Here is a 25302-nt window from a genome sequence, read left to right on the forward strand (position 1 = left end):
AAATACATGCTTCCTTCTCTTGTCATCCTCAAGGTAAAGGACCCCTGGACAGTCAAAGGTGACTATGGGGTTGTGGCGCTCATCTCGCTTTCAGGCCGAGGGAACCGGCGTTTCTCCACAGTCAGCTTTCCGGGTCATGTAACCAGCATGACTAAACTGCTTCTGGCACAACGGAACACTGTGAGGGAAACCAGAGTGCACGGAAATGCCATTTACCTTCCTGCTGTAGCAGTACCTATTTATCTACTTGCATTGGCATGCTTTTGAACCGCTAGGTTGGCAGGAGCTGGGACAGAGCATCCAGGGATTTGAACCATCGATCTTCTGATCGATAAGCCCAAGAGGCTCAGTGGTTAACTTTAGAAGCCCTAAACAGCCTCGGCCCACTATACCTGAAGGAGCGTCACCACACCCCATCGTTCTGCCCGGACACTGAGGTCCAGCGCTGAGGGCCTTCTGGCGGTTCCCCCACTGCAAAAAGCTAAGCTACAGGGAACCAGGCAGAGGGCCTTCTCGGTAGTGGCACCCGCCCTGTGGAACGCCCTCCTATCAGATGTCAAAGAGAACAACAACTACCAGACTTTTAGAAGACATCTGAAGACAGCCCTGTTCAGGGAAGTTTTTAATGTGTGACATTTTAATGTATTGTTAATATTTGTTGGAAGCTGCCCAGAGTGGCTGGGGAAACCCAGCCAGATGGGCAGGATACAAATAATAAATTACTATTACTATTACTGTTTAGACCATAGTGCCACCTGCATCACCCTCAGCAGGACCAGAGGCAGGGCGGAGGCGCGGACAAAGACGAGAAAGAGTTTCTCCCCTTTATTCCCTTCACCCCTCCCCCAATGGTGGCAGTGACAGCAAAGGAAGAATCGGAAGGCCTCCTGGGCACACAGTCCTCAGTGTGACGACAGATGAGTGGAAATATAATATAGGAAGAAAAATCAGCTACTGAGTTACCACACTGCCAGCATTATCTTTTTAAAAAAAACATATTTTGCTCAGCCTAACTTCAAAAAGGAAGGAGTTTCTGGGCCATTTATAAAGATCTGATTCCCAAACTTCCTGAGTAAGCACAGTACTGGAAACGGTGTCCCATTTGGATTTAAAGTTACTTCCTGCCTGTTCTTCTAGCCCTAATAAAGCAGAAATCTATTTTTGACAACACTTTGTTGACAGCTTCATCATGGTTGTATCAAGTCTGAGCGTGGTCTGATTTCTTAAATTGCTAACAAAACAACAGCAAACCTGAACTGGAAGCAACCAACCTGCAGTTATTCCCCTGACTGACTAGATTATTGCACGAGTCAAAAGAGTTTTTTTCCACTGGCTGACTAGAACATATGCCGAGATAAATACTGAACAGCTCAAGGTAATTGCCGCAGTAACTAACATGTTTTCACTACACTGCTCATTTAAGGATTGTGTAACCACAACTGATGATCACATGAGCCAATATGCAACTACTTTACTGTCTAAATAGCTTAATATTTTTATTGGAAAATGTTTGAAATTACAAGGCACTGAAACAAAGTGCTTGGTTCCAGGAAATGCAGTTGCATGCATGAGAGATCTGGGCAGGCAACAAGGATAAAGGTAAAGGGACCCCTGACCATTGGGTCCAGACGTGACTGACTCTGGGGTTGCGGCGCTCATCTCGCTTTATTGGCCGAGGGAGCCGGCATACAGCTTCCGGGTCATGTGGCCAGCTTGACTAAGCCACTTCTGGCAAACCAGAGCAGTGCACGGAAATGCCATTTACCTTCCCACCAGAGTGGTACCTATTTATCTACTTGCACTTTGACGTGCTTTTAAACTGCTAGGTTGGCAGGAGCAGGGACCGAACAACAGGAGCTCACCCCGTCACGGGGAATCGAACTGCTGACCTTCTGATGTGCAAGTCCGAGGCTCTGTGGTTTAACCCACAGCGCCACCCACGTCCCAGGATAGCTTGTTGCAATAGTGTGTCCCTGTTTTCATCGGAGAAATGTTGGAGGGTATGTTCACCCCCTTTCACTTGGTGTCCATGATGAGATCATAATAAGCTTTCTGGACGACAGGTTCTGAAGGCAAGGAAGAGGTCATTTCTGGATTCTGGGGAAATGAACAAGAACTATAAGGGTTAATAAGCCACCACACCTGAAAACGTCTTTGCTGTAAACCAGGGAACAAGTTGCTCTTGTAAACATCCTATGCTAACTGTCACTTTGATTGTTCTTGGAACTTTTTTACATACATGTCTCACAGAGTTTATAAATTATTATCTTCCCTATTTACACTGCTGCTAGTAGATAAACTCTTTGAAAATAAATGGAAGGGAAGCGGCGGTGGTATTTATTGTGGCTGGCATAGGATAAACACTGAAAAATGCTATAAAGGGGAGAGCTTTTGGCTTTATGTAACAGTCACACTGCTGTTTATATAAATGCCCAAAAAGGAGAGAAGGGAAGCAGTTGTTTCCTGCATGTAACGTCATTTTGTCATCTGCCCAACCATTTTATAAAACGATTGGAAACCTTTATTCGGTTTCCCTGGTTGGGGGGGAACGCTGAAGCAAAATTCTTAGGGTATTTTGTGAGACACATTCCCTCACTACAGTGGTACCTCAGGTTACATACGCTTCAGGTTACAGACTCCGCTAACCCAGAAATAGTGCTTCAGGTTAAGAACTTTGCTTCAGGATAAGAACAGAAATCGTGCTCCAGCAGTGCGGCGGCAGCAGGAGGCCCCATTGCTAAAGTGGTGCTTCAGGTTAAGAACAGTTTCAGGTTAAGAACGGACCTTCGGAATGAATTAAGTACTTAACCTGGGGTACCACTGTATTTGATTTGATTTCTGCTTCTGACAAATCCACAGCCGTGAGCCTGTGAACAGGTGAACGAAAGGCTGGTCTTCATGGTTTTCCCCCTCCTGAAACCATATTGTAGCCAGCCTTTCCTCACGCTGCTCCGGTGAAAGGAACTTGTGATAGCACAGTGTTTATATTTTGATAGACAGCAGGAACAATAATGGTCATGATAAAAAGGCAAGAGGCAGCAAAAACATACCCTCCAACATCTCTCCGATGAAAATAGAGACGTCTTATTCCATACTCTCCAACATTACTCTGATGAAAATTGGGACGCCCTAAGGAAAAGTGGGACATTCCAGGATCAAATCAGAAACTGAGACGGCGTCTGTAAATTTGGAAAATGGGACTTGGAGGGTCTGCAAAAAACAGCTATTGGAAAATGTGATGAAAGACTGAGGACAAAAAGTGGGTGCTCCCAGATATTAACAATGAAATAATAATAATAATAATAATAATAATAATAATAATAATAATAATAATAGTAATAGTAGTAATAATAATAATAATAATAATAATAATAATAATAATAATAATATCATCCCACTCATCTGGCTGGGTTTCTCCAGCCACTCTGTGTGGCTCCCAACAGAATATTAAAAACACGATAAAACATCAAACATTAAAAACTTCCCTGAACAGGGCTGCCTTCAGATGAAGCCCTCATTGGTGTCCACTGGGTTCCTTCAGATATTTTTTATTCATGAAATGAGGCAACCTGCTACAGCTGCATGAGCCCACACAAGAAAGGCAGCGTGGTATAAGGAGGCAAAGGCATCAATCAATCAATCAATCAATCAATCAATCAATCATTCTCTGATGCTTTCAGTCAAGGCCACCCTTGGGCAGAGTAAGACAGCCACAGGTTCCCTGAATTAAACCAAAGTCTCATTTTACTTAACCAAAAACGGTATCCTTCCTTCCCTCCCCCCCGAGTGACACACAGACAGATGGCAACTGGATGCAGCAATCTTCTCTGTAATCTTATATGAGAGGTGACTGCTTCTTGTTGCTCAGTTCAAAGGCCATCCCTGATCTCGATACTCAGATGGCTTTCAAAGAGGATTAGACAAATTTGGGGAGGATAAGTCTTATCAGTTGGAACACGGGTGGCGCTGTGGGTTATACCACAGAGCCTAGGACTTGCCGATCAGAAGGTTGGCGGTTCGAAACCCCGCGACGGGGTGAGCTCCTGTTACTTGGTCCCTGCTCCTGCCCATCTCGCAGTTCAAAAGCACGTCAAAGTGCAAACAGATAAATAGGTACCACTCCGGCGGGAAGGTAAACGGTGTTTCTGTGGGCTGCTCTGGTTCGCCAGAAGCGGCTTAGTCATGCTGGCCACATGACCCGGAAGCTGTACGCCGGCTCCCTTGGCCAGTAAAGCGAGATGAGCGCCGCAACCCCAGAGTTGGCCATGACTGGACCTAATGGTCAGGGGTCCCTTTAAATCTATCGGTGGCTACTCACCTTGATGACCACGGTCAGAGGCAATATGCTTCTGAGTAACAGTTGCTTAAAACCGAAGGACAGGAAAGTGCCATTCCCACAGACATTTGGCTGGCCACTGAGAGGATACAGAACTAGATGGGCCACTGTCCTGATTTATATTTTCTTATACATTTAATGCCATTTTTTTAAAAATGCCACTTCGTTGCTCTGTGAGCCTGAGAACGTTTTAAATTAAGGTATGCATTGGTGTGATTTTTTCCCCCTTTTAGATTGAATAAACCACTCACGATGATCATATTTCCAGTTTTCAGGCCTCTCCATTTGCTTTTAAGCCCTCGCTTGCCAGAAAAGTAGGTGGAGCAGGAATTTGCCAAAATAAGCCTTGATTAATTTAACTGTGGGGCATGGCTAATGCTTCGAAACTCTGGAATTTTTGAGTGGAAAGAAACGAACTTCTGTGTGAACGCCTTATTATTTGGACGGGAGTCACAGCTCACACTTCGGGTCCATTTTTCATTTTGCAGTAGGCAAAAGTTGAGGCTGCATTCCTTTACCCATAGCTGTCAACTTTTCCCTTTTCTTGAGAGGAATCATATTCGGAATAAGGGAATTTCCCTTAAAAAAAGGGAAACGTTGACAGCTATGCCTTTACCAGCTCTTCCGTTCAGCTCATCAGAACAGAGAATTAACACCCAAGCCCTCATTTCTTTCTAGCTTTGATCTTAATCCAACCAACACGGTAGTTATGTAGAGGGACCATCATAGGAAAAGCATGGGAATATGTCTGAGGAGCATTGAGAACAGCCCTGCTGCAGCAGATCAATGTTTGCTGAACTAAGCCTGGGAATTAGAACTGGCGGCTAACTGGACAGCTAGCAAGCGATGTGCAAATGTCAGACTGTGGTACATTTTATAGAAGCTCTTCTGGAACAGCATACTGCTTTTCCAAAGAAACAAGCCAGCTTCCCTATAACAGACTAAGCAGGGGGAATGACCGCTCCCCGCCTAAAACGGGGGGCGCCCTTTCCGTGGACGTGCACAGCCCCTAGATCTGGAGCGGCTCCAACAGCATAGGCTTGGCTTTGCCTTCCCTCAGGTGGGATACCTGGAGGTCTCCGCCTACCTCAGTCAGTTGTCCAATCCCACCTGGGGGAAGTGTTGCCAAGGAGACCAGGCCAGGTAGGGGAGGGATTACCTGCCCACACAATAGAGGGAGGATCTTACCTGGGAATCCTCACTTGGCTCCAAAGCAGGGGGAAAGACAATGGAAGATGGTGGGGAGAGATGTGATTCCTTTTTATTTTCAGAAAGGTTACAGTAAGTCAACAGGAACAATAAATGCAATTTTTTGGGAAGGATGATATTCACATGCATCTCTGTTTCTTTAGAGACAGTCAACATGGGGAGGGCAGCAATGCAGCTAATCATTCAAGTCTAAACTGTAGAAGGTTTTATAATAATAATAAATTTTATCTTCAACAAGAAGAGGTAGAAATGAATTACTTGGCCACAGTACCTTTGGGTTGGGTATGTGTATTTTCTAGAGGCGGCTGATCTTGAACGTGAATCAAACTGAATCAAAGGAAGCAAATTGTTCCTTTCCATTATCAGAACGTTTCTGCTCCCAGCGAGAGGCACTTGTGTGATTTTCCGCCTCAAAATAACATGGCCATCCATAACTGAGTCCTATGCACCTTGATGGGGAAGAGGAGCTGGGAGGACGAGATTGGAAGCAACAGCTTCCATTTTAGAATTAACCATGGTTTGTTGTTACATATGACAAGGATAACCATGGTTAGTTTGAATAAGCCATGGTCAGAAACAATGGCTCCTCCCTGGCTTGTTTCAATAAACCATAGGAAGTAGCCAAATGACCACTCCTTCTCCCTACCCCACATCAGCTTTAATACATGCCTGGGATAATAACAGGTATGAGTAATGGACACTTTCTGAAATAATTTTGGTTCACAAGACTAGAGCTATTAAGAATCACCACCACAGCATTTTAAGTAGCATCCCATGGACTGCACTGAATACAGTATCCCTCACAAGCAATGGAATGGTGACTGCATTTCTTTCTAATTCCATGTAAACCATACAACACGATCCTGCTAAGTAGATTAGAGGTTTGATGTATTGGACTCCATGTAGTTTGCCTTTAATATTCAGTCATTATTGCTCTTTGAAAAGCAAAGAATTACCTCTCTGTGCGCTAATGCTGGTTTTATCTGGGATTAAGACCTATTTTAAGATTAGATTTGGTTTAATTGCATTGAACCAAAACATAGTCTTGGACACAGGGAACTGAAACTTCTGATTAAACGCCTGTCTGGGATGCTCACAAAGCAAAAGTAAACTTAACAGGCTGTGTGGAGATGGCCGGTGATGATTGCAGGGGAAAATGTCCCCTTTTTTGCAACTGATTGGATTAAAGAGATCCTGCGATATTTATCACAAGTTCTGAGAAACGGAAGCACCCATCACAGTAAGACAGAGCCAAAGTCTGCATACACACCCTACTTTTAAAGCACAATTAAAACATCTTCCCCACCCACAGAAGTTCTAGGAACTGTGGTTTAGCCACTGCTTTTTTTCTGGGGGGAACGCAGGGGTACGCATACCCCTAAACATTTTGTGAATCTTAAGCTTAGCTTCATTGAGGGGCAGTATTTCAATATGAGTAGAGAAATGAGAGTACCCCTAAACATTTTTTTTAAGAAAAAAGCACTGAGTTTAGCCATTACAGAGCTACAGTTCCCAGCACCCTTATCAAACTATAGCTTTCAGGATTCTTTGTGGGGATTGCTTCAAATGTATAGTATGTATGCAGCCTACATGCCTGCCTTCTCAACAGCCTACCTAACTCCATATCTTTGTTTCCTTGTAATCCATGGCTGTGAACTTCATTGCCTCCTTCTCACTGGGCTCCTTCAGCTGTAGCGTGCAGCTGTGAGAAGGAAGCTTCTTCCTCTTCTTTGGCGATCACTTGTAGCTGAGTAAGATTGTCTTCCATGAACACAGTCTTAAGAGTGAGTCCGTAAGTGACTGTGGAGGCCAATTCTGGATCCACACGTCCTTCCACAGTGGGGACATAGGTTTCCAAGCGGGAGTTGATCACGGTGAGGGTCTGCCAAGTGTGCCTTCCTCTTAGCACATTTCTCCCTTCCGTCCTGAGTTTGAGCATCTTCAAAGCCCATGACACCTTTGGTAAAGACTGTTCTCCAACTGGAGCGCTCGCAGGTCAGTGTTTCCTAGTTGTCAGTGTTTATACTACATTTTTTAAGATTTGCCTTGAGAGAGTCTTTAAAACTCTTTTGTTGACCACCAGCATTACGCTTTCCATTTTAAAATTCAGAATAGAGTAGTTGCTTTGGAAGGCTATAATCAGGCATCCGAACAACATGACCTGTCCAATGAAGCTGATGTTGAAGAATTATTGCTTTGACACTGGTGATCTTTGCTTCTTTCAGTACACTGGCATTAGTTTGCCTGTCTTCCCAAGTGATGTGTAAAATTTTTCGGAGACACTGAGAAGGAAGCACACCTGCCAGGAACAGGTGGGATGCTGGGACAGAGCCAGCCTCCCAACATTGCCAGTATGTTATCTACCTCTATCTTTGCTTAATGAAATATTTATAATGTGCACTTTCATAAAACTACAGCAAGGCAGTGTGCAGCATACAAAATCACAGTAAGGTTAATCAAACCATCTGTAAAAGTATCAGTAAATACTGGTTGGTAAAAAATAAAATAAAATTCACACTGCAAAGTCCTGTCTGAATAACCCAGTTTGTAGGAGTTAAAGTTCTGTATATCTCATAGTAAATGACTTTCCCCTCAGTTTCTGTAATGCATTTTGTAAATATACAAAAAAAAAAACCAAACCCAACAACAATCAGTTCTATAATTTTGGTGGGGTTTTTTACACCACAACCCATGTCTTTGTTGAGGAGCACAACATTGCAAATCTGCAGGAATGCCAGACAGTGCCAAGCAAATCCAGACACTCAAAAACAGTTTGTTGGCATCTAAAGAAAACCATTCTAAGATACTGTCAGAACCTAAAGCTGTTTGATTGCTTTCTGGAAAAAGGTGGGGCGGCTTATATCCCAGCTAACCAAACCGCAAGGTGAGACATGGAGAGCAAATGTTTACCTGGAAGGTATGCATAATATGTGCTAAGTAGTCATAAGAGATCCAGAATACTGAGTAATATATACTGAGTGCAAATTAAGTTTTGCAGAGGAGGACTCATTCAGTAATGCAGAATGCTTGACAAGTCTTGACCTGTGTCTTGTTCTGTATTCTTTCGGAGGTAAAGGTACCCCTGCCCGTACGGGCCAGTCTTGACAGACTCTGGGGTTGTGCGCCCAAAGCATTGCCATTAATGAAAACTGATGTCCATAAAATTAGCCGTCATATAAACTTACATACAGAAAAGAGGTTCTTCTGGAAAGATCTGTGTTGACTTGAAAAACACTGATTATTGAGATTATAATATCTCAATAAATGTGAGTTCATCATCAGGCACATCATACTTGTTCCGACAATCTGCCCATCAAATCAAAATTAGGTAGAATTAAAATTAAATAGCAGAATATTCAGGCAGGAAAGAAACTGCACTGGGAACAGGAAGAAGATCTTTCATCTGCTAAAATAAGGGAAATAGGGCGATTTGATGAAAAACATGTTTTCAGACAGTCAGACATTACACACAGAGGGCTTGCCTTCCAAAATAAGCTGAGCTGTCAACATCTGATGCTCTTGAGATAAGGGAGGACTTATTTGCCCTCATGCCTAGGAAATGAACGGAGGCAATAGATGTAGCCATTGTACTCTGAGTGAAGGAGACACACTGTGTTGTTAGGTGAGATGATAAACAGTCCCATTTTAGCAGAGGGAATGAGGAAAGGATTTAGAGCACAGTGGTGTGTTTATATGACCAAACTTTCTCCAGAGGCCCCTTTAGTTAGATTTTCTCACGACCTATTCTCCCTGTGTCTCACGACCTTTCCCCACAAATGGCAGCCATTTTAGAAGCAATCAGTGTAGACTTCCAGCTGCAGGTGACATGCACTGAGACAGCTGCAGGGCTGCACATGTCACACACACACACACACACACACACAGAATTCAAACAATAGTTTGATTTTTGGTATGCTACAGTGATCCCTTTCACCCCATCTCATTGTATGATCCTAAAGGTAAAGGATCCCTGGATGGTTAAGTCCAGTCAAAGGTGACTATGGGGTTGTGGCACTCATCTTGCTTTCAGCCTAACGGAGGTGGCACTGTGGTCTAAACCACTGAGCCTCTTGGGCTTGCCGATCGGAAGGTCAGCAGTTTGAATCCCCGCGACGGGGTGAGCTCCTGTTGCTCTGTCCCAGCTCCTGACAACCTAGTAATTTGAAAGCACACCAGTGCAAGTAGATAAATAGGTACCGCTGCGGTGGGAAGGTAAACAACATTTCCATGCGCTCTGGTTTCCGCGATGGTGTCCCGTTGCACCAGAAGTTGTTGAGTCATGCTGGCCACATGACCAGGAAATCTGTCTGTGGACAAACGCTGGGCCTCAGCCTGAAAGCAAGATGAGTGCCGCAACCCCATAGTCGCCTTTGACTGGACTTAACCGTCCAGAGGTCCTTTATCTTATACCTTTACACTGTGTAGAATTGTGTGGCAAGTCATATAAAGGAGGCATTGACTCTATATAACAGGCCTATGTGATTAGGCTTCATGTACCCAGTTCAGGTATTTACAGATCCTCCAAGTATCCCTATTTTCCAGAGACAATCCAGGATGTACAGAAGCCATCCTGGTTTCTGACTGATCCTGGAATATTCCACTTTTCCTTAGGACATCTGTATTTTCACTGGAGAAATGTTGGAGGGTATGGAGTTATGTGACACCCCCCCCCCAAGTCAAGGAGATAAGTAACTACAGTGGTACCTTGGGTTACAGACGCTTCAGGTTACAGACTCCGCTAACCTGGAAGTAGTATCTCGGCTTAAGAACTTTGCTTCAGGATGAGAACAGAAATCGTGCGGCGGCAGTGGGAGGCCCCATTAGCTAAAGTGGTACCAGTTTCAGGTTAAGAACAGACCTCCGGAACGAATTAAGTTCTTAACCCAAGGCACCACTGTATACAGCTTTTGGAAGACATCTGAAGGCAGCTCTGTATAGGGAAGTTTTTTAATGTTTAATTATTTATTATGTTTTTATATATGTTGCAAGCTGTCCAGAGAAGCTGGGGCAATCCATTCAGATGGGTGGTGTTGGAAGAAGAAGAAGAAGAAGAAGAAGAAGAAGAAGAAGAAGAAGAAGACATCCCTATTTTCATCAGAGAAACGTTAGAATTTACAGACATACGACACCCATACATACATACATATGTACATACATACATACGACACCTACTTCCAGAACCTCACTGGCAAGGCCAATTGTAGGAGTCTTTCTGAGAGGTAGGAAGACAAATGAGTATGAAGGACCTGCTCAGTTGGCTTCACCCATGGGATTCTGGGATTCACACGTGTCAGATGGTATTGCTCCATATGGAGCATCCATCTAAGTCACTGCTGCTCTCTAGAGTTCTGACTCAGCAAACTTTACAATCTAAGCACTTAAAAGTATGCCTGGAATTTATATCAGTGCCCTATGCAAAACATGCCTATGACTATCGTGATCAGGGAGGAAAGTTACGGAAATATCAGAGGGACATATCCAGCTGAACAGGACATGAGGAAAGTGAACATACAGCTTTACTAATGGAAAAGGTATCTCTAAAGGCCCTCTTAAGAGTCTTTTCTCTTTTTAATTCATAATATGTTTAAGGTGGAAATTGATTTCCCATTAATGACAGCAGGAAAACATTACTGATTCGGCTGGATCAGCAATGTAAATATGCTTTAAAAGATACACATAATTTAAAAGAACATGACCTCCAAACCATTTACTACTGTATTTTAACAACGCAAGGGCACCGTCTCAGGAGTCTTAGATTAATGACAAGCCATGTCTCTATTTTAGAAGGAAGACGTGTGTTGGTTTCCGAATTTGCTCATCTCCTCTCGAATAGACATTTCTGCATTAACAGCACAGGATTTATATGACTTCTGAGAACACCCGGGTTGCTTTGATGGCCACAGGTAGATCAGAAAGACAGAAATGGGGAAAGGAAGGGAAATAGATCTGCTCTTTTCTGTGATAACTTGATTTCCATTTAATTCTAGAGAGGAGCAAAAGACAGGAAGAAGAGTCAGGTTGCCTCCAGGTGGTTGTTTTATTGTGGGCGTATTCTGCAATATAATTTTGACACAATAATAATGCATTAGTAGTGGATTTGTTATACTCCAGTTTGTTCTGTTATGCTTCCCAAATGCTGTCTGGAGGGGCTATAGTGCAACAAAAACAGAACAAAAATAAACCACCGGAACACTTGTGGTATAAAACGTTGTGGGATTTGATCAGGAGGTTGTGGGATATGCACTGGTTAGAAATGAAGCAGTGTGGCTTCTGAAGCGTAAGTGGGTTCCCACGAGGCAATACACAGTGATAACAGCAAGAACCTTAATTGAACTAACAGATCTGGACAACAGGGGCAAAGCAACTGCTTATATACATTTCTGAAGGCCTGGGCCACTCCCACCCCCAACGTCATTGGCTGTCTAAACTTCCAAGCTGCGAATCATGACTCAGAGTTTAAGGGCCAATGGCAGAGGCCCAAATCCTGAAATGCTCTGTGATTGGAAATCATGTATAGAATCAGAACACAAGGGCTCAGAATGTTTAGTCCAGACTCAAGCTCAGGCAAACACAGACCACTGAATACATAATAGCTTCCTGGATAGCTCATTTGGTTGGTGTGTGGTGCTGATAATGCCAAGGTTGCAACATGTTCGATCCCCTTATGAGACAGTTGCAGGGGGTTGGACTGGATGATTCTCAGGGTCCCTTCCAACTCTTACCATTGTATGATTCTATGCCCAACCCAAAAGAGAGAACAGCAGGGGCCTCAAAGTTGTCCACCAAGAGTTAGTACCTGGAGAGCAGAGGGGCCTTCAAACCATCCTCTAGATTCAGTGTTGATTCTGATTTATAAACAGTGAATAAGAATTGCGTCAAAAACAAGAAAATGTGAACCAGTAACTTTTGTGTGCTTACATGTTAAAGGTAAAGGTACCCCTGCCTGTACGGGCCAGTCTTGACAGACTCTGGGGTTGTGCGCCCATCTCACTTAAGAGGCCAGGGGCCAGCGCTGTCCGGAGACACTTCCGGGTCACGTGGCCAGCGTGACATCGCTGCTCTAGCGAGCCAGAGCCGCACACGGAAACGCCGTTTACCTTCCCGCTGGTAAGCGGTCCCTATTTATCTACTTGCACCCGGAGGTGCTTTCGAACTGCTAGGTTGGCAGGCGCTGGGACCGAGCAGCGGGAGCGCACCCCGCCGCAGGGATTCGAACCGCCGACCTTTCGATCGGCAAACCCTAGGCGCTGAGGCTTTAACCCACAGCGCCACCTGCGTCCCCGCATGCTTACATGTTAAGGTCCCTCTAATGAAAGATGGTGGTACTTGCATAATCGAATTGTTTTGTTTATTTACCGGTAATCCATTCAGTCTAAGGAAGGGCAACAACCATTTAAAAGTGAATTCACTACCACCACCTGTTATTGCCTTAGAGATGCTAAAACATACAAGGTAAGTAGGAAATAAGTTGCCTGTATCCAAAGCATCATGGTGATCTACTGCATTGGGTATGACAGCTTACGTTGATGGACCTGTTTGCGGAACATTCACCCCGATTCCTTTGCACAAAGTTTGACGGGAGATCAGATTACACTGGCTACTTATTGAGCATGCATTCTTATTTGTTCATGGAGAGATTATATGATGTGTCAAGCAAGTATCATTCCACTCCCTCCAGTGAATTTCGCATTCCCTATTATAAAAAGTGTGGGTTTTTTTTGTGGGGAGAGGAAGGGGAAATTAGTTTGTTGAGCAATAGCACCAAATCCACTCTAATTGCACAACCTGAACTTGCCAGTATGTGCCCTTGGAGTAAATAATGAATCCTCTTCAGGTATTCCTCTCATCGCGAAGGACCTTTCATACTGGACATTTGACCCAATAGGAAACTCCAGCTCGCTTCTGATACACGTATTGGGGATGGAATAGAATGGAGCTGAAATGCCACTTCAACTCCATCCTCCAAAATATTAAAATATGGGATATATAAGTGAGGGGGGGGGGAGAGTGGGGGACAGGGGGAAAAGAACTAGAAAAATAAGATGTGAGGCCTGCTGGAGGTTTTCTTTTGAACAGCTCCACTTTCACCACCTGGGGGGCAAACAGGTGCCCACAGTAGATGGCCTCTAAGTGCTCTACTGATGGAGCAGCCTTTGCACAGCTGCGACTATCCTATCTGGCAGGGGTCTGCTTTTCAACTCATGATGCTGATGAAGCCACACACATTTTACCCAGCTGCTACTCCCCACAAAGGCTGCTCTGCGGAACAAAACACCACCAGCCTCTTTTCTCCCTTTCTTCCCCAAACCTTTCCCAGCTCGTAGGGGATTCTGTCCGCTGTGCCGTATAAAAGAGCTTGTTGTTCCAACCATTCCGTTCTCCCCCCGCCCTGTTTTCAGCCCAGCCGTAAATATTCTCTTTAGATTGTTCGCCATGCGCTTAACCCACATAAATGAGTCACTTTCCCTTAGTTCCATTTGTTGTCAAAAGCAAGAAGAACAAAGCACTCGGCTTTTCTTTTGTCCAAATCATAACAATAATAATAATAATAATAAAAGATTCAGAACAGCGGTGTGTTTTTTTTACGTGTGTTTTTTTAGCATTTACATGACAATACCTCTTAAGTATATGGGTATATTTGTGTGTTACAATGTGCTCCACTATTTAGAGCAATTTGCATGAAAGTATTCTTAGGGTCCTGAGCACAGGGCAAAGCACATGTCTTTGATTCCAGGCTCTGCAACTAGAAGAAACTGTGGATACCTTTATTAAATCTAATCTCTTTCTCTCTCTCATATGCAGTGGTACCTTGGATTACAGATTCTTCAGGTTACAGACGCTTCAGGTTACAGACTCTGCTAACCCAGAAATAGTACCTTGGGTTAAGAACTTTGTTTCAGGATGAGAACAGAAATCGTGCAACGGCAGCACAGCGGCAGCAGGAGGCATTAGCTAAAGTGGTGCTTCAGGTTAAGAGCAGTTTCAGGTTAAGGACGGACCTTCGGAACGAATTAAGTTCTTAACCCGAGGTACCACTGTATAGATCAGTGCAGGCAAGGTTGTGGTCCTCCAGACTACAATTCCCATCATCCTTAAGTATTGGCCATGCTGACCAGGGCTAATGGGAATTGGAATCACAGGTTCCCCAACCCTGATATAGATAGATGGAAAGATAGAGATTGATCGAATCTGGTGATGCCTTTTAATTTTAATCTTCATTTTGATGCCTTTATCTGGTGATATCTGTTAGTTTTCTTTGTACTTTTCATTAATCTGGTAGTGTCTTTTATTTTTTAATCTTTATTTTTTGTGTGTGTTTCTTTTGACCTCATCGCTTTTCTGCGAATCCATCCAACGCTATTGTCTCTCCACTAGCCAAGTAAGAATCCCACCACCACCACCATTGCTACAGTAAACAGCACATAGAAATATTAGATTTCCACGCTCCACGGGCAAGTGACACGATTTGACACTGCTGTGTTGCCACTTACTTGGTGCCAACGTCCTTTGTAGTCCAAACATTTTCGGGGAGGGGAAAACAGTTATAATGTCACTCCAGGACCTGTCAGGATGGATCATGACAATGACTTGTTTTAACAAACGGGAACAAAAACATAAAACTCCTCAGTAGGGTTTTGTATTTTCCTGCCATTAGCGGCTACTTTGTGAATAATACATATCTGAACACCTGGGCTTTGCTGCCATGATTTAGTTATTTATAAGCAGCGGCTTTCATTACATTTTGAAGACATCTCCATTTATAACAATTGGAAATGACAAAGGATGACTGAACTATAGGAGTACATTCAAGGCTTCGGGTTGTAAACCACTAGAGCTTTCTGAGGAGACAGGATATCCAGTAAATCTAATCTAGGGCAATGTTGGGAATCAGACATCCACCGTGTACCTTTGAGGAATTGTGCCTTTTCTCAGGTTACCCAGCACTCATAATTGGATCATGGCTTACTGCATTATGAGCTGCCTCGAGTTTAACGTCAAGTAATTTGCTGCATTACAATACAACCTGCGTTTGCCATTTTATTTGCTTCTGATGCAGAATGTTGGTCTCGCATTCCGACTCAGGTTCTCTGTCTGCGTCCAAATATATATAGCTTCACTTTTCACAAAGGCTTATGGTAGACAACAGTTAAAAGGATGGAGTCTCATAATGATGATGTCATACAGTTGAGACCCAGATCAGCTGTCCCCCAACAAGCCCAAACCTGCCACTCTGTTTGCTACCACCACCTCCCGCCCATCCTTCCAGCCATATCTCTCAAAATATCAGAAATTGTGGACTTCACTGGGAATCCTGTTTCCACTTTCTGAACCCTCAGTAAGCATTCTCATTCATTTCACAGCTTCTTCTCCATAACAGTGTGGGCTAGGAGCTTCCTCAGACAATAACAACAACAACAATGGAGCAATTGAAGGTCAAGCTAGATGTGAAATTAGACTCATCTTTATGTTTGATGCTTAGGATTTTTTAATGCAAATAGCATCAGCTGAGGGAGACTGATAATGGGCATACCACTGGCCTGGATGGTAGATTTATTTTATCCCCTGTTGCAGCCTTGAAGAAGATTCCTTCAATGAAACTTAGTATTTGTGTTGGGAAGGGGGAATCACCCATTGGAGCCAATAGAATTTCCCCAAAAGCAAATACTAGCCTCAGAGGAAGGCTGTTATTCAAGACTGCAACAGGGAAGAGTTAAATTCTCTCTTCATGCCTGCTTTGATCACAGTGTGTGCCCCTGTCCTCATCACCAACCCCATGAATGCTATTTGCATTTTTCTAACTTGTGCATTAAAATAAAAGGCACTCAGAGATCTAGAGGTTTCTGTTTGCATCAGATAGCAAAACCCTCTCCCACCACTTCCCCACTGCATGGTAAAATTGCAGACATGCAAATTTGTAGCCTCCCTTCACTCATTCACAGACCACAAATTCTGGAACAGAAGGGCTATCGCTGATTAGACATCTTATTGTGAACATCCCCTTACTACGAACCAAAAATCTAGATACATTCACCGTGGAGGAGGGAAAAAACCTTGCACCCCCTCATGCACTGGCAAGTTCCCATCTGCGAATTTCTTGTTTGTTCTTCTTCAACAGTCTAAAGAGACGTATGCTTTAAAAATTAGCTCTGCGTCTTTGTAACAGAACAATTGCCTTCCTTTTCCAGCTTTCCTTTCTCACACTTGTTATCGACATGCTTGCCGAAAGATAAGAGACAGCCTTGGAACATCGGCAGTCTATTGATATGAAAGGGTCTGCCGTGGATTACAAAGTGAAGTTCGTACTCTGTAAACACACCGCCGCCGACAGATTGGCTCAGAAGACGTCCAGAGGGCAACGAGGATATCAGGTCCATGGCAGCTGGGCAGCTGCTGTGCATTTATAAACTTTCTCCTGTAAGAATGCTGAGAATTTTCTGAAATCACCATAACGTATTATGTCTTTACAAGCAACCTGCCAGCTTCAAAAGCCACCCGCTGCTAGCCAAATCAATTTCATGAAAAGAAAGGAAAGCACCATACAAATGGCTCTTTATGAGAAAATTAGCACCGGCTATAACTCTAATATAATTTACTCCAGAATAATCCCATCGCCCTCAGTGAGATCATTCCACCAGTAGTGGCCTAAAGATCACAACTGATTCCCACACTCTTAACTGTATTATTATACACACACACACATTTGAGCTTGATATTGCACATCTGAACAATAAATATACCATGCAGCACCACCCTAGATATGAGAAGCCCCTTTGAGTCCTAAGCAATTTCGTCCCTTGATTTCAGGAAACTGACCAGTGCAGTGGACACTTTGTGGAATATTTGGTACCCGGCACCTGGAATTCAGCATCCTAGAGTCAAGGTCTTAGAAATACAGAGAACTGAAAACCGTCTGAGAGAATCTCTTCCCATATAAGCCCCATATATTCCTGTAGGGGATGCGGGTGGCTCTGTGGTCTAAACCACTGAGCCTCTTGGGCTTTTCGATCAGAAGATCAGCGGTTCGAATCCCCACGACAGGGTGAGCTCCTGTTGCTCTGTCCCAGCTCCTGCCAACCTAGCAGTTTGAAAGCATGCCAGTGCGAGTAGATAAATAGATACTGCTGTGGCAGGAAGGTAAATGGCGTTTCTGTGTGGGCTGGTTTCCGTAACGGTGTCCTGTTGCACCAGAAGCAGTTTAGTCATGCTGGCCACATGATCTGGATAGCTGTCTGTGGACAAATGCTGGCTCCCTCGGCCTGAAAGCGAGATGAGCGCCGCAACCCCATAGTTGCCTTTGACTGGACTTAACTATCCAGGGGTCCTTTACCTCTACCTTTTTTTTTTAACTGCTTGGAAAAAAATCACTGAAGCCAGAGAGATACTCCTGGTGCATGGAAGTTCCATGTTCTGCGTAGCTTCTAGCTCCTTCCCGTGACTAATAAAAGCAGAACCAGTTATGCAAAATGGGGGGGGGGGAATATGTGCATAGACTATTACTTTGCATAATTTATTCTAGTTAAATAATTGAATTCTTCTTGAATTCTTCTTGAACCTGGGTTTTCAGAATACTGAAAAAATACAGCCATCAGTAAAACTTCAAACAAATGAGTCTCGCATGAACCACCTGTTGTTGAAGTATCCCATTGGGGGATCAAATGATTTCCAACGTAACATATTTCCTACACATACATAACTAGCATGTTGGAGAGAAGGCTCTGAGCTAGATTTTGTTTGACATTCTGATTTTGTATGCCTGAAGTGAAAGCGTTTTATGTCAGAGAGCACTTGGATTTGTTACGGGTGAACTCCCCACAGCTTAATTTGGAGTTGGCTCAGTATTTATGAGCTTTATGAGCACAGCTTTGGGAAACGTTTATGGTTTCTAAATATTCCCTTGCTGCTCCTAACATGGACACATATGCACATGAACGCTGCCATGATAACATTCATGTTATCTGCTTGCCTTTGAACTCCTGTGACCCCTGTCTGTATCCACCCCACAATGCCAGCCAGGAACAGAGCCGCTTGGAAAAAACCCTCATTCCTATAAAACAACCAGGTACAGAAGAGGGTTTTCTATCTGCATGGAGGACAGCAACTGTGGAAAATATTTGCAATGAAGATAATTGACCCAGAGTTAATACTTATCAAGGTGGGATGCGGGTGGTGCTGTGGGTTAAACCACAGAGCCTAGGACTTCCCGATCAGAAGGTCGGCGGTTCGAATCCCCACAACAGGGTGAGCTCCTGTTGCTCGGTCCCTGCTCCTGCCAACCTAGCAGTTCAAAAGCATGTCAAAGTGCAAGTAGATAAATAGGTACCGCTCCGGCGGGAAGGTAAACGGCGTTTCCATGCACTGCTCTGGCTCGCCAGAAGCGGCTTAGTCATGCTGGCCACATGACCCGGAAGCTGTATGCCAGCTACCTCGGCCAATAAAATGAGATGAGTGCCGCAACCCCAGAGTCGGTCACGACTGGACCTAATGGTCAGAGATCCCTTTACCTTTACCTTAAATACTTATCAAACTAAAGGCTGCTTAGTTTGGTAGTTTGGTCATGTAAATTTGTGGCAATCAATGAGAGTGTTACACTAAATAACTCTTCTAGAAGGGGACGACAGAGGACGAGATGGTTGGACAGTATTCTCGAAGCTACAAACATGAATCTGACCAAACTGCGGGAGGCAGTGGAAGACAGGAGTGCCTGGCGTGCTCTGGTCCATGGGGTCACGAAGAGTCAGACACGACTAAACGACGACGAGATGCACCTACAAAAAGTCGGTGTTCCCACATTATGTTCAGTCTTTTTACCTGTGTACACAACACTTGCGCTATACACTCTTACGGTTTTTCACATGTAATATTCAAGGCATGTGCAGTCTGCATACTTCTGTCCACAATAGCTGAACCATGCAAATCAACAAGTGTACACTCTTTCACACAAATGCTTGTACGTGTGTACAGACAGCGTGTACCTGTGTCAGCTGCAATGAGTGAACAAGCCTACAGTCTCACAGCAAACAACAACAGTTTCAATGAGACTATGGGGTTAATATTAAAGAACTCTGGGTATCCACCTTCAAAGAGACTGACTTTGCCTCCTTCCCTTCTCAGTGTGGACTGTGCATGTACAGAATTCTATTTAACATTCTAAACCAGGGAAGAACTTCTGGGAGAAATGGCACTCATCTTGTAATAAAGTTGAGCATTATGAACTCTGCTTTTTAAAGGAATTTTCACTAGGGGAAAAACTCAAAAGGAGCACTTTAAAATCACAAGATAGCGATTTTTTAGCCTTTACATTAGACACACATTTAAATAGTAAATTATTTTAATTTTAAAAAACTTGGCATTTAAAATTTAGCTAAAAGATGTACAAGACTGAAATATATTTTTTAAAATACAAAATCCCATTCAGCATAAATTTTTGGAACAGCCTGACATCGTCTCCTGACTCTGGCTGAAAGGAAGTGAACAACAGTAGGCCTGGGATCGTAATAGGCTTTACCAAGCCCATTCGGAGCTATGTTTGTTGTGCATTAACAGTCTGCGCTCTCATACTTGTTTGCATGTCATTGATTTTTATTTTTTTTATGGGACCACAATGTTCAGCCTCCCCTCCTTTCCCCAGACTGCACACAAGAGTTTGAAAGCCTTGAATGGCATAGACACAGGTTTTGCTTAAAACAAGGTGGCAAATCATCAGTCACACGAGTTTGGAGGAAAATCTGAACAGCATCTAGAGCTGCATTTCCTTTTCCCCAAAAGTAAACTGGAGCCAAACAGAATTAAAAGGGCATGGCTTGAGGGCGGAAGAGGATTTTGAGTTCCCTATGGGAGATTCATGAAGACTGCGGGGTTGGGGCTTCCCCCCACACTTTATATATTAAGAAATGTCATGCTGTGTAAAACTGCATTATTCCCCCAGCATTTCATCTACTTTTGAATCTGCTTCTTGCATCCCTTGACCAAATGGCCCCTGACTCACAAAATCTTTATGCCACAGTAAATTGGGCAGTGGTGTGACGGAGCCAACAATGTCCTCTGCTTGTGTTTAGTAAAACAGAGGCTCTTAAAAAAAGGATTATTGCCCGGATAAAATTGGAAAGGCAACATCTGTGCTAAAGCAGTCCCTGAGCCATACCGATTCTCCTGGAAATGCATTAGGCAAACGAACCAAGAAGATACACAACTGCTATTGTTAGGCCACTGCATAGACAATCAATCAATTCCATCCTGATCCTACACAGACGTTTTAATTACTGCCATAAATCATTATCTGAAGGTTACCAGACCTCAAAGACAGCAAAATCACCACTGAAGTTGTTTGGCTAAAGAAAATGGATCGAGGTGCTTCAGTTTAGAAAGTGACAGGGAGAACATTCTAGCAGAGCATTTTCTTTTTGCTGTCAAATAACATTTGGATTCCCCCCCCCCCGCCCCCGCCTTTAGAAAAAAAAAATTGGGATCATTTCTCCTTTGTTTTTATTCCTTAATTAATTAACTAACTAACTAACCCACCAAATGTAAGCAAACTGATCTGGGTACCAGACAAGTCTGTGGTAGCGTGAACAAATACATTCATAAAACCATTCATAGTCTAGCACATGAGTAGGCAAACTAAGGCCCGAGGGCCAGATCCGGCCCAATCGCCTTCTAAATCTGGCCCGCGAACAGTCTGGGAATCAGTGTGTTTTTACATGAGTAGAATGTGTGCTTTTATTTAAAATACATCTCTGGGTTATTGTGGGGCATAGGAATTCGTTCATTTCCCCCCAAAAAATATAGTCCGGCCCCCCACAAGTTCTGAGGGACAGTAGACTGGCCCCCTGCTGAAAACGTTTGCTGACCCCTAGTCTAGCAAGTTGCCTTTCTGGGGAAGGCTTGGGTTGGTGAATGAAGTGATATGCAGACCTTTTAAGGATTTGACCGAATCGACTGGAAGACAGTGGATGTTTAGGAATATTCAGACACAAAATGCAGACCCTGCTAGTGTCCCTATATTCCAGGGACAGTCCCGGATTTACAGAAGCCGTCCCAGTTTCTGATTTGATCCCAGAATGTCCTGCTTTTCCTTAGGACATCCCTATTTTCATCGGAGAAATGTTCGAGGGTATGGAATTATGTGACCCCTGAGCCAAGGAGAAAAGTAACTATACAACCTCTAGAAGACATTTGAAGGCAGCCCTGTATAGGAAAGATTTTTAATGTTTAATGTTTTATTGTGTTTTACTATATGTTGGAAGCAGCCCAGAGTGGCTGGGGCCACCCATTCAGGTGGACGGGGTATAAAGAATAAAATTATTATTGTTATTATTATGGAATAGGACGTCCCTATTTTCATTGGAGAAGTGTCAGAGGGTATAAGCAATTAATTCTGCCACTTCCCTCCACTCCACCGCTGAATCACCGTTGAAAGGGAAATTGAGGCTGGCTTAATAAAAGGTCTCCTTGAATTTAATGGCTGTTTTTGTGCTAAAAGGTAAAGGTAAAGGACCGTCTGGACGGTTAAGTCCAGTCAAAGGTGACTGTGGGGTTGCGGTGCTCATTTCACTTCAGGCCGAGGGAGCCAGCGTTTGTTCAGAGACAGCTTTCCAGGTCATGTTGCCAGCATGACTAAAGAGCAACGGAACACCATGACGGAAACCAGAGCAGCGCACAGAAACACCATTTATCTTCCCGCTGCAGCAATACCTATTCATCTACTTGCACTGGCGTGCTTTCAAAGTGCTAGGTTGGCAGGAGCTGGGACAGAGCAACATGAGCTCACCCCGTTGCAGGGATTCAAACCGCCAACCTTCCGATCGGCAAGCCCAAGGGGCTCAGTGGTTTAGACCACAACACCACCCACGTCCCTTTACCTTTACCTTGCTTTTGTGCTACACAGGCAGTGACACCTGCAAACTGCTTCCACTGCTGATGCCTGTTCAGATGTCCCTTCCCCTCGTACAGTACTTCTGTACCTGGTGCAGCTGCCGCTGGGAGTTTGGAGCAGCAAACTTCTGAAGTCTGTGTGTTTATTATGCTACTCATGGTTCCGGCAAAGAATGCCCTTGCATGAGTTCTGCCTGCCGGGCTGTTAGCCAAACGGCGGCTCCTCTGAGCTCCCAAGGTGCCAAGCGGATCAGACAAGGTCACCTCAACCTGGGCAATGAAAGAGAGCTTGTTTCATTTCAGAGATACCTTTCAACACTGGAACGACCTGCCCCCATCCCTGCTTCCCCCTCTTCCAAGCACTCTCATCAGCAACCTTGCACAGTGCAGCCAGCCAGCCTGCGTTCAGTCCCTTACTCTGAATCAAGCGAGCAAGCAGTGGGCTGCAAGCCAAAGTCCTTACGCGTTAATTCTTCCACTTCCCTCCCCGCTCCCCTCCTAGCATAAAGCCATTTAAAGCTGGCATGTAAAAAAAATGTGTCAGGAGAGCTGGAAAGCATTTCGGCGGAGGCCTCCCACAGGAATAATGTCTGCACACCGTCTGCAAAAACACTTTGCAACTTCTGTTAAAAACGGCAGGATTGAAAGGCACTTTGCGGGCAAAGCAAGTTGCCGGACTCATTTGCTAGAGGTGCAGATGCAGAACGTGTGCGGATCACCAACAAGACCAACTGCTGAGGTCCATCTCTGTGATATTCCTGCATGGGCTGCAACTTCCTTAGGTGGCTGGGCACCAACCATATCATTTTAAGACTCAGGCCAGGAGCCAAGGATGAGAAGAGTTGTAGCCTAAAATACATATGGAGGGCTGCATGTCCCCCATCTCTGTCCTAAACTCACCACAGCTGCCAGCTCCATGACAGACTGTCTTTCCCTTCCATCTTTTTTGCCAAATCCTCAGGATGAGACATATAAAATATCCAATGGATGGGGCTTCCCCAATTTCTCTTGGGGGAGTGTTCCAGAGGGTTGGTGCTACAGCTGAAGCAGCCTCAGAGATTTTCAGATGGCCATCTGCTGGCCAAGAGAGGATGATTAGGTTCTCCTCTGCTGATTGTCAAGGCCAATTTGATCTGTAACAGAGGAGGAGGTCATACTCTACAACATTTCTCTGAAGAAAATAGGAACGTCCTACCATTATCTCAAGCATTTCTCTGAAGAAAATAGGGATGTCCTACGGAAAAGCGGGACATTCCAGGATCGGATCAGAAACCAGGACGGCTTCTGTAAATCCGGTACTGTCCCTGGAAAATAGGGTCTGCATACCCTCCAACATTTCTCTGATGAAAATAGGGACATCCTATTCCATTTATATATATTTTACAATTTAGAATATTCATTTAAACAACCTTAAATAATCAATGACTTCCTTCCTTTCTTTTCTTTCCGTGGTTCATTTTGCATAGCGTAAACCCCTGTTTATTTTATATAAACTGAAACATTCAGTATTCCATTATTATTTCCATCAAAACTTATTTACACTGTTGAATTTATCTTAATGCTGCCAACGTTTTCAAGTGTACACAACTTCCCCCATGTATTCAATAAACATTTCCCAATCTTCTTTAAACAAATGTTCTTCTTGCTCTCTTATTCTATAAGTTAGATCCGCAAGATTATTACAGTGGTACCTCGGGTTAAGAACTTAATTCGTTCCAGAGATCCGTTCTTAACCTGAAACTGTTCTTAACCTGAAGCACCACTTTAGCTAATGGGGCCTCCCGCTGCCGCCGCGCCGCCAGAGCACAATTTCTGTTCTCATCCTGAAGCAAAGTTCTTAACCCGAGCTACTATTTCTGGGTTAGCAGAGTCTGTAACCTGAAGCGTATGTAACCTGAGGTACCACTGTATTTTATTATCTATACCCTGCACATCTTTCTGGGTTGCCCCAGCCACTCTGGGCAGCTTCCAACATCTGTAAAAACATAATAGAACTATACAGGGCTGCCTTCAGATGCTCCTTGGCTCAGGGGTTGCGTAATTCCATACCCTCCAACATTTCTCCAATGAAAATAGGGATGTCCTAAGGAAAAGTGGGATAGTCCAAGATCAAATTAGAAACTGGGATGGCTTCTGTAAATCTGGGACTGTCACTGGAACATAAAGGCGCTTGGAGAATCTGGGAGGTCTCCCTGCTATCCTCATCTCAACTGGTTTAGAGTTTTATATGTCAACAGTAAAACCCTGAACTTGGCTCAGTAGCTAATAGGTAAGCCACCAGTGCGGCTTAAGTAAGGCTAGGTGTACAACTCGGTACTCTAGCCACGGCACTCACTCTGTACTGGCTGCAGTTTCTGAACCAAGCACTAAGGCAGCCCCACACAGAGAACATTACCGCAATCTGAACATGAGGTGACCAATGCATGAATCATTGTGGAGAGCCCATCTTTGTCCAGGTATGGCTGTAGCTGTCGTACCAACTGGAGCTAGGAATGAGCACTCCATCTGAAATGTAGGTGGGTTCCCACGAGGCAAGACACAGCAATAACAGTAAGAACCTCTATTGAACTAACAAAACTGGACAACAGGGGCAAAGCAACTGCTTATATACGTTTCTGAAGGCCTGGGCCACTCCCACTCCCAACGTGATTGGCTGTCTAAACTTCCAAGCTGCGAATCATGACTCAGAGTTTAAGGGCCAATGGCAGAGGCCCAAATCCTGAAATGTTCTGTGATTGGATATCATGTATCGAATCAGAACACGGGCTCAAAATACTTAGTCCAGACTCAAGCTCAGGCAAACACAGACCACAGAATACAGAACACCACCCTTCAGTTCCCCACCCTGGCCAAGAGTTAGGAGGTTGGAATGATTCAAACCACAG

General features: G+C 44.1%; 1 long non-coding RNA gene across 1 annotated transcript in view; it reads right to left on the reverse strand.

The window, feature by feature from the left end:
• LOC307220648 overlaps positions 1 to 22706 on the reverse strand; it is a 28703-nt gene extending 5997 nt beyond the window's left edge. Inside the window, exons 1-2 of the long non-coding RNA XR_013841018.1 lie at positions 22411 to 22706; positions 3051 to 3179 (exon numbers count right to left, since the gene is read on the reverse strand). This is a non-coding gene — a long non-coding RNA (uncharacterized lncRNA). The remainder of the gene's footprint in view (positions 1 to 3050; positions 3180 to 22410) is intronic.
• Between the last annotated feature and the right edge of the window lie 2596 nt (positions 22707 to 25302).

Source organism: Podarcis cretensis (genome assembly GCF_951804945.1).
Source record: "Podarcis cretensis genome assembly, chromosome: 1".
NCBI classification, from domain to species: Eukaryota; Metazoa; Chordata; class Lepidosauria; order Squamata; family Lacertidae; genus Podarcis; species Podarcis cretensis.